The 15925-nt window shown below is 43.3% G+C and overlaps 1 pseudogene; it reads left to right on the top strand.

Annotated features, from left to right (window-relative positions):
* The first annotated feature begins 14670 nt into the window (after window positions 1-14670).
* On the top strand, window positions 14671-15469 carry LOC118089319 (exosome complex component RRP4-like; annotated as a pseudogene).
* The last annotated feature ends 456 nt before the right edge of the window (window positions 15470-15925 follow it).

Below are 15925 nucleotides of genomic sequence, written 5' to 3'. Positions count from 1 at the left end.
GTCAAAATGAATCAAATCATCATCATCCTTACAGGGTTCATCAAGATGATGTATGCAAAGTGCTTTGAACAGTCAAGTACTATATTGCATCAGTAGTAGAAGCACTAGAAGTAGGAAGTTTCTCAAACTTTGTGAGCTTCCCTAAATCGTATAAAATTTGCTTGATGTGTCTTAAGTGTATGTACTGAAAAAAATATTGGCTATTATTCAAACCAACATTTGCTAGTACAGTATTCAAGCCAAATATTCGAAAAAGGAATATCAAGGAGATGCAATTTTTTAAAAAAGTAAAGTAAAGTAATAGCAGTGGAATAACTCTGTTTTCAAATTTCCAAAAACTCTTTTTCAGGCTAGGAAATAGACACATTAAACAAAAAAACCAAAGTAGGGAGAGATAAAACTGGAGCAATGGAAAATCCTCTGTCTGCATTTTGCCAAAGTCTCAAAGATAGAAGATTGGTGCTTTGCAGACTTAATTAGGTTAGACCTCTCCTTCTGAAAGCAGAAAAGCCAAGCTATCAATTATGCAGATCTGTCTCTAATCTGTTATTCAGATTAAGATGAGACCAGTTAGTAGCTCATGGCAGAGTCTCTTTGTGTACAACAGAGGACTGGCTAATGATGGCAGTACTTTGTGATCAACCTAAATGTTAAGTCAAAACATGTGAGGAGGTGTTAATGGGGAAATTCTAAACAGCAACTGAGTAATGACTCAGCCCAGTAGGAATGCTTTGTATGGATGCTGTTGGGAACAGTGCCGGAGGCCCAGGGGAATCTCATAAAGTGCAACCCTAAACAATATGCTCATAATTAAGTCCCATTGATTTCAATGAGGCTTATTCCCAGATAGGTGTTTATAAAATGTTTGGAAATTATATCATGGTTTCTCTGTGCTCAGTGCCCTGTCCCCTTTCCTTCCTTTACCATGAGGAGGTTGCAAGAGGTTTAACCAAGATCTAGCATGGTTCAAAGCTATGTACAAAGTTTTCTACTGTGACCAATAGTACTATTCTACGTGTGTCTACTCAGGAATAAGTCAAATTGAGTACTATTAAGTGGGATGCGGGTGGCACTGTGGGTTAAACCACAGAGCCTAGGGTTTGCCGATCAGAAGGTTGGCGGTTCGAATCCGTGCGATGGGGTGAGCTTCCATTGCTTGGTCCCAGCTCCTGCCAACCTAGCAGTTCGAAAGCACGTCAAAGTGCAAGTAGATAAATAGGTACCACTCCAGCGGGAAGGTAAATGGCATTTCCGTGTGCTGCTCTGGTTCCCCAGAAGTGGCTTAGTCATGCTGGCCACATGACCTGGAAGCTGCACGCCGGCTCCTTCGGCCAGTAAAGCAAGATGAGCGCTGCAACCCCAGAGTCGGTCACTCTATCTCACTCATTTTGCCTACTATGATATGAAGCTTATCAGCTTAGCATGGTTTAGCATCCCAAGCAGGCTGATTTATATCTCCAAAATGAAAGTGTTGATTATGTCAGCAGGGCCAGCAAAAGACATTGTGCCACTTGAGGCACGTATATCAGCCGCCTCCTCCTCCTCCTCCTCCTCCTCCTCCTCCTCCTCCTCCTCCTCCTCCTTTGAGAGGTGTTATTTACATATATGTGCTGGTGCATTAGCAGTGGTGGCACAGGCATTAAAGACTTCAAACAATATTTGCAGAAGTATTCCACCTACATTGTCAGAGACAGGCCAGTTGCTGGGCACAAAAATGGGGAGAGCACTGTTACATTCAGATCCTGCCTATGGGCTTCCATTAGACATCCGGCTGGCTGCTGTGAAGACAGAATGCTGGACTAAAAGGGGCTTTGGTCTGATACGGCAGGGCCCTTCTTATATTCTTAATGGCAAATACTGCCTGAAGTTTCACTGTAGCAAATAGTGAATTTTTAAACAGCTATTCGCTAGGACATCCCTTCGCAAAATTGCATTCCTTGGCTTGCAAAGAAAATGGCAGCCTGTTGGCCAAATGTTGCATAGGCAACATTCCATAGGCAGCGAGCCAGCAGCAATTGCAGCTCACAGCCCCATGGGCAAATCAACAGCAGAGAGGCTGGGGGGCACTGATCCATCACCTCTCACATTGCTTAAAGGGGACCCACCCTATTTGCCTGTCTTTAGGTATTTCTATAGTAGAATGCCTAAGTACTTAGTTTCTCCTTTATGGTGGTTATGTAGCATTTTGCCCTATGGGGCTGTTTAGGTCTTGGTGTGATTAATGTATGTGATGCCAGATTGTATTTTCTTAATTCCGTGCTTTTATGTACAGCTCTTTTATTGTATTGATTTTAGTGTTGGTTTGTATCTGTTTTATTGTATGGTGGCATCTTTTTTGGAGGTGCAAGGCCTGTGAGAAAACCCCCAAACTTGGAATTCCCTTCTTCTTATACAGGTGCATCAGGCACCATCTCTTTGCAGCTTTAGCTGGTGGCTGGAGATGCACCTGATCTCCTTGACCTTTCTCTGTTGAAATGTCATTGCCAGTGCCTCTCTGGTATGTAATGGCATCACACTGCAGTTCACTTGCCACAGACAGGTGCTTTTTGCCAAACACCGTTTCGCAAAAACTGGGCTCTCAGAGCTGCTGGGTCATCACATCAGAGTTGGAGGGCGAGAAGGAGGAAACCAGAGACAGGGGCAGTTAGTTGGGCAGGTGGCCCTAGAGAGTTGCAGAGGTTTGGCAAGTGGGAGGAGTTTCTTTGGCAAATTCTATTGGGAGGGAAGAGGCTTTGGCAAGGAGTTAAGACTGGGGGCAGGTGGCTTTGTAAAGTGGGGTTGATGGGGGGCATGCAGCATTGGGGAACAAAGCAAGGAGGCCTAGTATATGTGTGTGGACAGACAGACAGACAGACAGACAGACAGAGAAAATGTCATGCTGTTGTGGGTGGGGTTATTTGGTTTGTTTTGTTGAACTGTATAATATTTTGTATTCTCATTCCATGAAAAGTTTGACCTGCTACACTGGAGTGTGTCAGGCTGCTGTTAAAGCTATAGGAGCAGAACTAAGAAGAAAAGAAAAGAAAAAGTGGCAACCTTCCTTGGATGGGGAAAACCCAGCAAGCATCATCCGCGTGAGAGGCCCTCCCAAGGTGAGTGATGCATCATCAACATAAACAGCAAATTAGAGGCCTGAGCCTGTGGCTGAGACAGCCCTAATTACAAGTGGAAATGAGCCTTATAAAAAAAATAAGAACATGACAGGGTTTCACAATCCCTGCAGCAAAGAAACCAGGAAGAAAAGACAAAGGGTTGCAGGTCCACATTTTTGTCTAGCAGGAGCTTCTTTCAGATATTTCATTGTGCTATATTTAACAATGAATAGTAGATCTCAGTTACTATCAAGAGTAATTTATATAACTCTTTGGAAACGTGCAAATAATTTTACCGTATTTATTTTGCACTGCCCTCAAAGTAACTTCATGAAGTAGATTGCTCTTCCCTTTTCACAGGTAGGAACAGGTTCTTTTGTTCACTGTATAAATTCTAAATTAAATTGCCGCTGTCATCAGTTGCAATTCATTTAAGGACCTCTTCTTAGGTGTAGTAGATAAGCTCTTGGTGAAACATTTTGCGTGAAAAAATAACCTGATAAATAGAAAGTAAAACTAGGCGAGTAGATTTAAAAAAGGGAGAATAAATAATCTAATGTTATTTGGTAGTCTAATGCCAAAAGAAGAAGGGCTTGCAAGACAAATGAGCAAGGAACCTCCTTTCTACATAGCAAAATCTTTAGGCCATCTTTTTTAAACTTCTGCTCTCTATTTGGAAATCAGACTGTCTGCTGAGTACAGGAAAGTTGCCTTAAACAAAATCGAACTGCTGGTCCATCTAGCTCAGTATTGACTACACTGATTGGCATCAACTATCCAGAGTTTAATTCAGACCTATTACATTGTTTAGCCACATAAGGAGACAGAAGGCCTTTCCAAATATCTGTTTTATTTAACAATAAATCCATTGTCACTTTTAACAGGTGTCCACAAAACAGCAAATTTATTTTGGGGCAAACTGCATTTTTACCATCAATAATCTGCCAGCACATGCTGTTTCTGGGCAAATTTCCCACAACCATTTTTCTCCATTACAGACTAGAACATCATGTGAAATGTGGTTGTATCTGTCATAGGAACCTTTCGGTCCGTGCCAGTGACATCATGACTGACCAGTGACATACTTCTCCATGGCGCCGATTCACTCCATTTTCAGAACTTTTAAAAAGGTTGTGTAGAATTGAAAATAATTTTCCAGAACATTCCAGAAGTACTAATGTAACTCTTCAAGAGTTTGGAAATGGAACAGCAAACGACAAGACTATCTTCACCCCACTGTACCCTGTAATTTTGCAATAAGTTCCTCTGCTTTTGCATAGCTAGGGGATGCACTCCCCTCTGTTCCAGTGCTGGAATCTACTGAGGGTGAATATTTTAAAAGCCCAAAGGAACAGACTATTTACTTATTCTACCATGTAGCTATCTTTTCTGCTGCAAGGCTATTCAGTACCCCCTTCAAAAAAACCCTGTGTGAATAGATTATTGTGCCACTTTACTGGAGCTAAGAAAATATAATCCATTTTCTACCATCTGTAATGACCCGAACACAAATAACCCCGAACACAAAGCAGAAATGAGAGCAAAGTGCAGCTGAAGTTGGAACTGTAAGATTATGTGAAAACACCACAGACTTCATGTGTATCTGATGAAGTGCGCTGTAGTCCACTAGCATTTATGCCATAATAAATCCATCAAGTCTATCAGGTGCCAAAGACCATGGGTAGGCAAACTAAGGCCCAGGGACCGGATCTGGCCCAATCGCCTTCTAAATCTGGCCTGCGGCCGGTCCGGGAATCAGCGTGTTTTTACATGAGTAGAATGTGCCCTTTTATTTAAAATGCATATCTGGGTTATTTGTGGGGCCTGCCTGGTGTTTTTACATGAGTAGGATGTGTGCTTTTATTTAAAATGCACCTCTGGGTTATTTGTGGGGCAAAGGAATTCGTTCATTTTTATTTTTATTTTTTCAAAATATAGTTTGGCCCCCCACAAGGTCTGAGGGACAGTAATAATAATAATAATAATAATAATAATAATAATAATAATAATAATAATAATTTATTATATATACCCCGCCCATCTGGCCAGGTTCCCCCAGGCACTCTGGGCTGCTTCCAACAAAATATTAAAATACAGAAACCTATCAAACATTAAAAGCTTCCCTAAACAGGGCTGCCTTAAGATGCCTTCTAAAGGTCTGGCCCCCTGCTGGAAAAGTTTGCTGACCCCTGCTAAAGACTCTGAGGTTTTGCTGCAACAGGAATTAGTATGGCTACCCTTCTGGGAAATATTATGTGTTTGGCTCAGAAACACAAATAGCAGTTTACAAATACCGTTCTTCACTTTGAAGCTGATATAAGTTCAGTATATCGCTGCTTCAGTTTAGCCAATACAGTGAGAAGCTAATTGCCCACATGCCTCTTTCACACACCCCTCTTCAGGCAGCTAAGTCTCACAAGAGACAACAATGTTGTTCAATGCTGTAATTAGAAAATTATTGTGCTATGACTAGGCCTATGTTCTGGACAATCAGGGCCCTCCCTAAAATAAAGAGAATGGATCATGCCAGTTGCAAAAGTAATGGACTTTCACCTATTGTCTGATTACACCTCTTAAATATGACGGTGATGACTTGTAACTTTTGTGTGGGACTCTTTCCCCCCTTTCCATTCCAGGGGTGGGTTGGGCTACATAAGCAAGCATCTTGTTCACAGACATATCTATACAGAGTTGAAGGATTAACTTCCAGTAACACCCCCTGCTCCTATCTTCATTGCCACCTGCTGCTGAAGAGCCTTGACTATACTTAGGTAAAGCTGCAGGGGTTTAAACTTGAAAACTGTACATATATCTTTAACTAAAAGTGAGAAATCAATAACTGCATCTCCTACCCCATTTTTTTTGTTGGGGTAGGTAAACAGGGAGACAGAAGAACCATCTAGGGCACACAGTGGCTTTTAACCTTTTTTTGCCCTAGGCTAGGATGTGTAAAGGTATGTACCCTATCTCTGGCTTAAAACTCTCCAGTCTCACCTGAACAAACTGGTGATGAGATTGGTTTAGGGTTGCCAGACTCAATAGAGGACAGGACTTCTGTGCCTTTAATTGCCCTGCTCTCTTTTGAGTCTGGAAACCTTAAAGAGAAACCAGCAGACCCTTTGCTTGGAAATTAAACAAAGGGTCTCCTGGTTTCTCTTTAAGGTTTCCAGACTCAAAAGAGAGCAGGGCAATTAAAGGCACAGAAGTCCTGTCCTCTATTGAGTCTGGTAACTCTAGATCAGTTCAAGAAACACACGTGTCAAGCAGGGCAAGTGGGGCTTGTAACACAGTGCTCCAGCAGCATGGAGTTTTCCAGGCAGCCAGCCATGCCTTCTTTCATGATACTCTGTTGAATAGGATCGCTTCCATCCCCCCTCCCATTCAGTCTCATCCCTCCACCCCAAGTCAGTATTTTATGGCCACTGAGCATGTCCAGCCTTTCCCTCTAATAATTTTATACTTCTGCAAACCTTGGGGTTTCAGCAAGTCTCTTGATACCTCCCCCTTGTACATGGATGGTGCAATTTCTACTACACAAGAGATCCACACTCCTAGATTTTGGAAACAGAGGGATTCATGACCCACTAAGCAACCTATGAATATTGTCGATAAATATAACTTTAGTGGTAGAAACCCCTCATGAAACACTAAAGGGCACTGTGGTATGTCTGGTTTGTGCCACCTATGCCCCATGATTCTACTCTGTTCTTGGCATATTTATTGTTATCTTTCTTTCTCTCTGCCTCATTTCATTTGTTCTTTTGGCCTGTCTTGCTCAGAATATGCTCCCTGTCTTGCATCAGCAGTCTCTTGGATGAAAGGATACCAAGGAGAGGAAGCAAAGTGTTCAGCAATAAAGATGCTGCTGAGGAATGTTCCTTCATTACCATCTAATTGGACGGATGGGTGCTGAGGTCAATGAATACTTTACCTGAGAACTGGTGTGTGTGTGTGTGTGTGTGTGTGTGTGTGTGTGTGTGTGTGTGTGTATACACACCTTTTTCTGGAGAATTCTGTAGGCTGCCTATGTGGTGCTTACAAACAGGTTCTATTTGTTTGTTTAGCAGTTATGTTGCTGTGTGAGCCACCTAGTTTGTTCTAGTGACAGCACTTAAATGACCCTTCGTTCTGCAGAATTAGAACCTGAACTTCCTGGTGCACAGCAGTCAAATAAGCCCTGGCCTGAGGACTTTGCAGGATTCATTCCTGTAATAGTTGTACGTTTTGTTTTATTTTCATCCCTCCTAGATTTCTGTGCATCTTTCTTTTCGTTTTGGTTTCCAGCTGTTGCAGGAAATGCTAAGCTTCTGGCAGATACACCGTCAACGTGAGCTGTTGCTTGTTGTTTTATTTCAGTTCTGATAAACTCAGTTAACCTTATCCTACTTGCATCATGAACTACGGGCACTTCCTTCTCTCTGGACCATGGCATCCACACAGCTGTATATAAGTGCCAGTGGGGCAGAACATCAAAGGGCATGCTTGGATCTGCACACTCATGGGCAAGAGACAAGGGCAAAGAAAAGAGCTGTCAACCTGCCATGGAGCTGTAAACAACCTCCAGTGACACCTGCCCATTAGTGAAGGAGACAGTGTGGGAGCTGGCAACTGGAGTAAGGCTGCTCCCACACAGCTGCATGAGTAACATACCTGAGTAATAACAGCATCCGAAAGGAAACTCACTGCAGCAGGCGTGGCTCAGATCCCAGGAGGAAAGGAGCACCTTGCACCACATGCCTCTTGCAAAGTCCCCCTAGAGAGAATAACTACAGGGAAGACCTAGACCAGGCTCCCCCAAACTCCAGATGTTTTGGGACTACAACTCCCATCATCCCTAGCCAACAGGACAAGTGGTCAGGGATGATGGGAATTGTAGTCCCAAAACATCTGGAGGGCCATGTTTGGGGGTGCCTGACCTAGACAGTCACAAGGAGAACTATGGTCTTGGGAGCAGGGACTTAGTAACTGTTGCAGCAAAAGGGTGATCCAGAAAAATGTTAAGGAGAGGATTTTTTTTTAAATGTCAAGGAGAGGATTTTTAAAAAATGTTCCACTTGGACATATCAGATATATTAGGAGAACCATCAGCAAAAGCACACAACCTTTCCAGCTGAAAAGAGAGAGAAGCCATTAACCCTTCTCAAATAGCAAGCTTGTTCCATGTGACTGGGTGTGGAGACTTGGGGGCATCGCAAGGGGGTGCCACAACTATGATGTAGAAAGGAAGGCGAGAGGTGGTGGTGAGGTGCTGAATTTTGGCGTTGCGCAGGACACCACTGAAATTTGAGACCCAAAAGTCCATCGCTGTTTCCAGCCTCCAATAAATGCTGCTGAATGTGTGAGTCGCAGCTATTCTGTAACAATAACAACAAGATCCATTGAGAGATTAAGCATTCTAATAAACATCCTTATGTTTTTTTAAAAAAGGAAACTATTACAGTTAGTTTACTAACACACCCTGTTTTGGAAGCCAGTGCAAGACAGGTTAACTAATGTGGAATAAATTAGTACAGTGTAGAGTTGGTGGAGAAGAGCCTTCAGAAATGTGCAATGGAAAGAGGGTTTATGGCCAGTGACCCCAAACTTGCAGCAATCTATGGTCTACCTCACAGGGCTGTTGAGTGTGAAATCTGATTACCTAGAAGCAAGTGCACAATTGTAAGTTAAATTAACTTGTCTGGAAAGGTCTGTAGGCATCTCTGATGACAGCTCTAGAGGTATAAAAGAGAATTAAATTAAAGGATGAGGAATGCTCCCTTTAGGGAAGGCACTTTAGTTCAGTGGCGCTCATATGCTTTGGATTGCCGGAAGTGTCTGGTTCAGTCCTGGAATCTCCATAATAAGTGATGAGGAAAACCTCTGGCTGGAGAAGACTAGCCAGATGAAAAAGAAGACAGGACTTCTGTACTTTTAATACTTGTGTATAAGAGGGAATTTCAACAGGTGCAGGTTTTTCATGCAAGTTTACATCGCCTGAAATTCGGTCTTGCATACAACTATTAAAAGTGCAGGAGCCCTGTACTCTTTTCCACTTGTCTCACCCTGCCCCCCGCCCCCCAGCTCCTGATCACAGTAGGCAATGCTGGGCTAGGCAGAGAAAGCATGACCTGGTATAAGGTAACTTCTTGCACTCCTTGGTAGGAGAACAGGGGTATTACCAGAGGGTGCTAATTTTCATTTGTGAAATAATGAAGGGTAGGTTTTGTTACCTTCCGCAATCCCAAATATGAATACTCGTACTGCTGAACTCAGAGGAACCTTATTCTGTGTAAACGTGCTTGGGATTATTTTGTAAGTGTGAGCTGCTCTGAGTCAGGAAGTCCTCAGCTCAGCTACAAACATGTTAAGGCTGCAATCCTACACACACTTTCTGTGGAACAATAGGAGTTATTTCTGAGTAAGCATAGGATTTTCCTATTCACAGCGCATAGGATTACATTGTAAGTAGTTGCAGACAAAATCCTGTTTTAGTTCCTACACCTGCAATATAAGGGGAAGGGATGTGGTAGTAGTTTAAACCTTATATGGTTGAACTGGGACTCAAAGGCCACGGGAGGGCGGGGGGACCACTCTGAACCATGCAGGGTAAGTGCAGAAGACTTGCAAGAAATATAAGAGCAAAGAGATTAAAGGGATAAAAACTGGGGGAAATGAATTTAAGTTGAAAGCCTTTGCTGATGATTTAGTAATTACTGTAGAAGACCCCAAAAATTCTCTCCCTAGGGTAGTAGAGAAAATTCAAGAATTTGGGGAAGTGGCAGGATTTAAATTAAATAGAAATAAAAACCAAATTATTAGTGAAGAATTTAAAAGAAGAAGAGAAAAAAGATTTGGTGCAAAGTATTGAGATTGAAATTCATAAAAAGTAAAATATTTAGGGATATGGCTAACAACCAGAAATATAAATGTGTATAAAGACAAATGTGAAAAAGTATGGTGTGAGATAAAAAGGAATTTAGAAATATGGAGTAGAATCAACCTTTCCCTACTAGGAAGAATTGTGGTGGTAAAAATGAATGTGTTGCCGAAAATGCTCTTTCTCTTTCAAACTGCCCCAGTAATGGTTAAGGATGACTGCCTCAAAAGATGGCAAAATGATATTTCCAAGTTTGCCTTGGGGTGGGGGGTGGGGCAAAAGGCCAAGGATTAAACATAAGATACTTACAGACGTAAAAGAAAGAGGAGGCTTCGCCCTCCCAGACTTCAAATTGTATTATGAGGCTACATGTTTGGTTTGGATTAGGGACTGGATAAAACTGGAAAAGGAAGAAGTGTTAGATTTGGAAGGCCATGACAACAGATATGGATGGCATGCATACTTATGGTATGGGAAAGGGAAAGTACATAAAGGAGTTTATAATCATATAATTAGGAGATCATTAATGAGAGAATGGGAGAGGTATAAAGACCTAATAGAACAAAAAAACACGTTGGTGGCTATCACCAATCAAAATTTTGTGTGCTGCCACCCCCCCTCTGTGGATCCTGCCAACTGAGGTGGTTGCCTCACTTGGCTGCATAAGTGAGCCTGCCCTGAATATTAGAACCCAGTTGCTGGGAATCACAAGCGGGGAGACGGCTGTTGCACTTAGGTCTGGCCCACAGGCCTCCCATAGGTATCTGGTTGGCTCCTGTGAAAACAGATGCTAGACTAGGTGAGCCTTTGGTCTGATCCGGCAGAGCTCTTATTATGTGTTTAGAAAATGAAAGACACACAAGTAGCATAGGCAACATACTTTTGTTTCTTGCTCCATTTTGTTTCCATAACCTTCATGTGCTTTCATATAATGGCCTCAGCCTTAGCCTTAGCCAGGGGTCAGGAAGGTTTATCTTGCCTGGGCTGGATGGGTCCCACGGAGATCCCTCCATGGATCAGATTGCACATGAGCGTGAGCGTGTGTGCCCGTGATTTTTGGCATCTGCGCGTGTGCAGATGCGATTTTCGCCGTCTGCGCATGCACAGATGAGGCTTTTGGCACCATGGAAGCGAGTCCCCGCACCGCGCTGCGCCGGTTTAGAACAGCGAGTGGGTGGCTTGGTTCAGGGGTGGCTTGTGGGCCGGTCAAATGACCTTTGCGGGCTGCTTCCAGCCCATGGGCCTTAGGTTGCTGGCCCCTGCTTTAGACTATCCAAGGCTTCTGCACTTTTATGCAGAAGAGAAGAGGGCATTTCAGTAGGTGTAGCTTACCATGCAAACTTACATTTACTTAAAGTTGATTAAAGTGAACTATTGTGGATGTAGGAACACCTTTTTCATCTTTCACCTGGCCACCTGCTCAGCCTATAGCAACCAAACAGCAGTTCATAAGCTACTAGCTGAACTCAGATCAGATGCATTTAGCCTACCTATCAAACTAGATTGGTTTATTGTGCTCTGTTGTACTTAGGATGTTGAGTGATCCCCAATGCCATGTGTGCATAAGGTCTGACTAGGAGGATGTGAGCCAGCTCTTTGCTTCCGTCATTGTTTCTTTCTCTGACTGCCAGGCCAAACCTTAGTAGGTTTATTCATACCACAAAACACCGATCTAGAATGGTAAGGTGTTTATGTTGGGCAGTCCTCTATTTGAAAGATGAAGAACCATAAAAAGGGAGAGCAGGGACACTGAGGTTGCCCATGGACATTAGCACCTAATGTAAGCAGACTGAGCAGGCACCCAGATGACTTGGTCAAATTCTTCTTTACCATAGCAAAATGTATTGCATTTTGATTCAAATTATAGCAATTATTTATCAAATCTCCACCTATAAAGTAGGAAATTTATAAAATTTCCATATGCTACTTTATATTATATTTTATATATCTACTATATCTATCTATCTCTATGTATCTATCATCTATCTATCTATCTATCTATCTATCTATCTATCTATCATCATCTATCTATCTATCCAAAATAAATCTGTGTCCTTCTTTTAGGTGATTCATTTGCTTTTTTCAGTGATGTGTATGTGGCTGCCATACACAACTGCCTGTCTGTCAACAGAAGCTATTTAGATTCTATTTGCCTTCCTTTCCTGTGTTGCTTCTGGACCCAAGGTGAGATGTCAGGGCCCTGGACGGAACAGTTCCTAGTTGCAAGATGGAGAATCTGCAGTGCAGTATGGGAGCTAGTTCAAGTTTGGTGGTACCTTTTTCATGCTGTCCCTCTGTTGCAACTCCTGCTTTCCAGAATTTGTCAGCTGTGGCTGTAAAGTTGAGTACTGTATAACAACAGACCTAGTCAGAGAAAGGTTGCTAGGCTATGTGATGACTCAAATGTGAGCTGGCAGAACAGGTCTTGGGCTGGTACCGCTCACTTGCCCATGCATGTGAGGGAGCAGTGAGTGGCCCCAATCCCTGCCTCTCCCAGGACCTGAGCTACCTTTAACTTCCCTTTCTCTTTTTCTGCATGAAACCCTAGCACTTGGGGTAGGTCTGGGCCAGATCATCTAAGTCAAGCAGGCCACGATCCCCAGTGGGCTCAGGGGGAAAACCCATATCCATGACTCCCTGGATCTGATGCCTTCAAAGCAATGTGATGAATGAGATACGTTTTAACAGCTTTGCAACATATAGCCAACTTCCAGGAACTGCTATATTTTTCCAGAGTTGCACAGAGGTGATCAAGCACTATTAACTTTGTAATTCTAAACATGCCTACTCAAGAATAAACCACACTGAGTTCAATGGGACTGACTCTAACGTAATTGAGTTTAGGATTGCAGCCAAAGAGATCAACTGCAGCTCAGTTCAGATTGGAATTTAGCGAAACAGAACAAAATGTATATAGAATTCTAAAATTACTTCAGTGGTTTGGCTTTGAGCATTCACAATCTAAGAAAGTGGTCAGAAAAAGTACAAAATTCCTGGTCTGGTTTTACTGATTTTGCTGCCAGCATGGTTAAGAAGTGGGAAATGTTATATTGACGTTAATATGTAGGTAACGGAGGAATACTGTACTAAAGGGTCGAAATCAGGGAAAGAAGAAAAACCTATTATTTGAATTTTCAGTTGTTGGCAAGTTTGTCTCTGCCAGTTAGTTCTTTTTAGAAATCTCAGTGTCTTCGTACCAATTTCTCTGCACGGGCAGTTACTTAACAGAACCCAATGCAAGTTCATACTATAGTGCAGGGTCCCCAAACTAAGGCCCGGGGGCCGGATGCGGCCCAATTGCCTTCTAAATCCGGCCCGCGGACGGTCCGGGAATCAACATGTTTTTACACGAGTAGAATGTGTCCTTTTATTTAAAATGCATCTCTGGGTTATTTGTGGGGCATAGGAATTCATTCATCCCCCCCAAAAAAATATAGTCCAGCCCCCCACAAGGTCTGAGGGACAGTGGACCGGCCCCCTGCTGAAAAAGTTTGCTGACCCCTGTATAGTGTAACATGGACCTACTGAACTGGACAACATACAAATCATAGATCATTATCAGTTATTAATATCTGCAGTCCCAGCAACTACCTAGCTGCTTGTTACAGTCTTATTCAATGTCCGATGTACCCAGTCCCTTAGGAAAATAAATGAGCAACAGCTCATAACAGGAGGGCTCTTTCCTGTTTCTTCATGCTGGACTCAGACTTTGTTTGTTCATGCCATGCTCTTTTCCATATTCCCTTGTCTCTACTGAAATATATTTCATATTCAGATACATTTGTTGTCTTTGACAGCAGCACTCATGCACAGTCAGACCAGGAAACTGGAACAAGAATGACCAGATTGTATCTTAAAACTGGTAATTTTCCAATTAGAAAGCAAGACCCAGTAATTAACTCAGAGAGAAATTAACCTAAGGATGGAAATTAGGCTCCTGCTACAAAACATACATCAGATAGTCAACATGTAGGAACATAGAACAGATGTTTCTGTGTAAGTAGGACTATAGAACAGAAGTTTCTCTAGGTTCTACTAGCGGGGAGTGCCCTGTGCTGCCCAGGAATTTGTAGAAACAAAAACAAAAAAAGGTCAGATTTTAAAACAGATAGTGTAATTTGTGAGTTAGACCATCTTGGGAGTTTCCACCATCTTGATTCAAAATGGTGTCTGGCATACAAATGTTGATGAAGTTTCCCACCCCCCACCTTGGAAACCCTTGTGCCAAGTTTGGTAATGATATCTCAAGAGGCAGCCAAACCTATGCCAAAAAAACAAGCAGTCACACCAAAGTGATAATTCGTTCTACTATCTTGTTCCAAAATGGTGCCTGGGATACCAACATCAATTAAAACGGTGGCCAAACCTATAGAGAACAGATGGACAGACAGAAGAACCACTTTCCAATATATATAATACATTATTTATTTCTGTTCACTACCCAGGTATTCCCTGAATGTTTATAAGTTCTGAAATAAGTAAAATGAATGAATGAGGCGTGCGTGCCAGGAGTTAAAAAGGTGGAACCGGAGGCAGCGCTTCAGGAAATCATGCGGCTGCATGTCAGCAGTCAAGATGGCGGAAGCAGCAGCAGCAGCACTGGCCCCAACAACATCCGTGGAAGTATGGCTCCCTGTTCCCCACCCTCGCCTGGCTCAGAGCTTCTCCTGCGGGGCGGGCGAGTGAGACAAAGACCTGGTGGCCCTGGGGGACACCATCACCACTTACCCAGGATACATGACAGGCCACAGAACATACCTGGGAGAAGAGAAGCTCGTTGCCTCTGTGACTGGTGTTGTGGACAGGGTGAACAAGCTGGTATGTGTGAAAGCTTTGAAAACCAGATACAATGGCGAAGTTGGTGATATTGTGGTTGGATGAATCACAGGGGTTCAGCAGAAACAGTGGAAAATCGAGACCAATTCCAGGCTGGATTCTGTCTCGCTCCTTTCATCCATGAATCTTCCAGGAGTAGAGCTGAGGCAGAGATCAGCAGAGGATGAACTGGCAATGCGAGATTACCTGCAGGAAGGGGACCTTATCAGTGCAGAAGTCCAAGCGGTGTTCTCTGATGGGGCTGCATTGCTACACACACGGAGTCTGAAATACAAAAAACTTGGCCAAGGTGTGCTTGTCCAGGTGTCCCCTTCCCTTGTGTGAAGCGGCAGAAGACCCATTTCTATGACTTGACTTGTGGGGCTTCCATTATCCTTGGAAACAATGGGTTCATCTGGATCTACCCAACGCCCAAACAGAAGAATGAGGAGGCTGGGGCATTCATCACCAACCTGGAGCCAGTGCCCTTGCCTGACCGTGAAGTGATTTCCCGACTCTGGAACTGCATTGTGGCTGTAGCAGCGCAGAAACTGATGCTCTATGACACCAGCATCCTCTACTGCTACAAGGCCTCCCTTTCTCATGAGATCAAGGACCTTCTCAAGCCAGAGGTGATGGAGAAGACTGTGCTGGAGACGCGTCAGAGACTGCTGGAACTAGAGGGGTGATTGGAGAGGGAAAGTGACGAGGCAGTGATGGTCCTTTCCTTTCAGGGATCTAGCCTCTCCAAGGTGTTTTTTTCAGTGTGAGATTTCATTACAAATCCCATACCGAATAGAAAAAGGAGGACTGTGGAAGCAATGAGAACTTTTGCTTTAAGAATCTTGGTATCCTTTGTTATCCTGTGGCCCTACCAATGAGGCTGGACTACAATTCACACACACACAACCACCAGCTGTACTGCCTGCAGGGGCTGATAAGTTGGGCTCCAGCAGGATAGGAATCCAACAGCTTCTCAATGGTTACTGCTTCCTCAGCCCCTGACCTAGCCAAAATGCAGCATCACATTTCTCTACATGTAGCCAGCATTGTAAAAAGCATCTATGATACTGTGGATGCTTCAATCTCTCTCTCTCTCTCTCTCTCTCTCTCTCTCTCTCTCTCTCTCTCTGTGTGTGTGTGTGTGTGTGATTCTTTCTTT

This window comes from Zootoca vivipara, chromosome 7 (assembly GCF_963506605.1).
Source record: "Zootoca vivipara chromosome 7, rZooViv1.1, whole genome shotgun sequence".
Lineage (NCBI taxonomy): Eukaryota > Metazoa > Chordata > Lepidosauria > Squamata > Lacertidae > Zootoca > Zootoca vivipara.
Note: the sequence above shows the minus strand (reverse complement) of the source record. Positions and strands in the feature narration are given on the sequence as shown.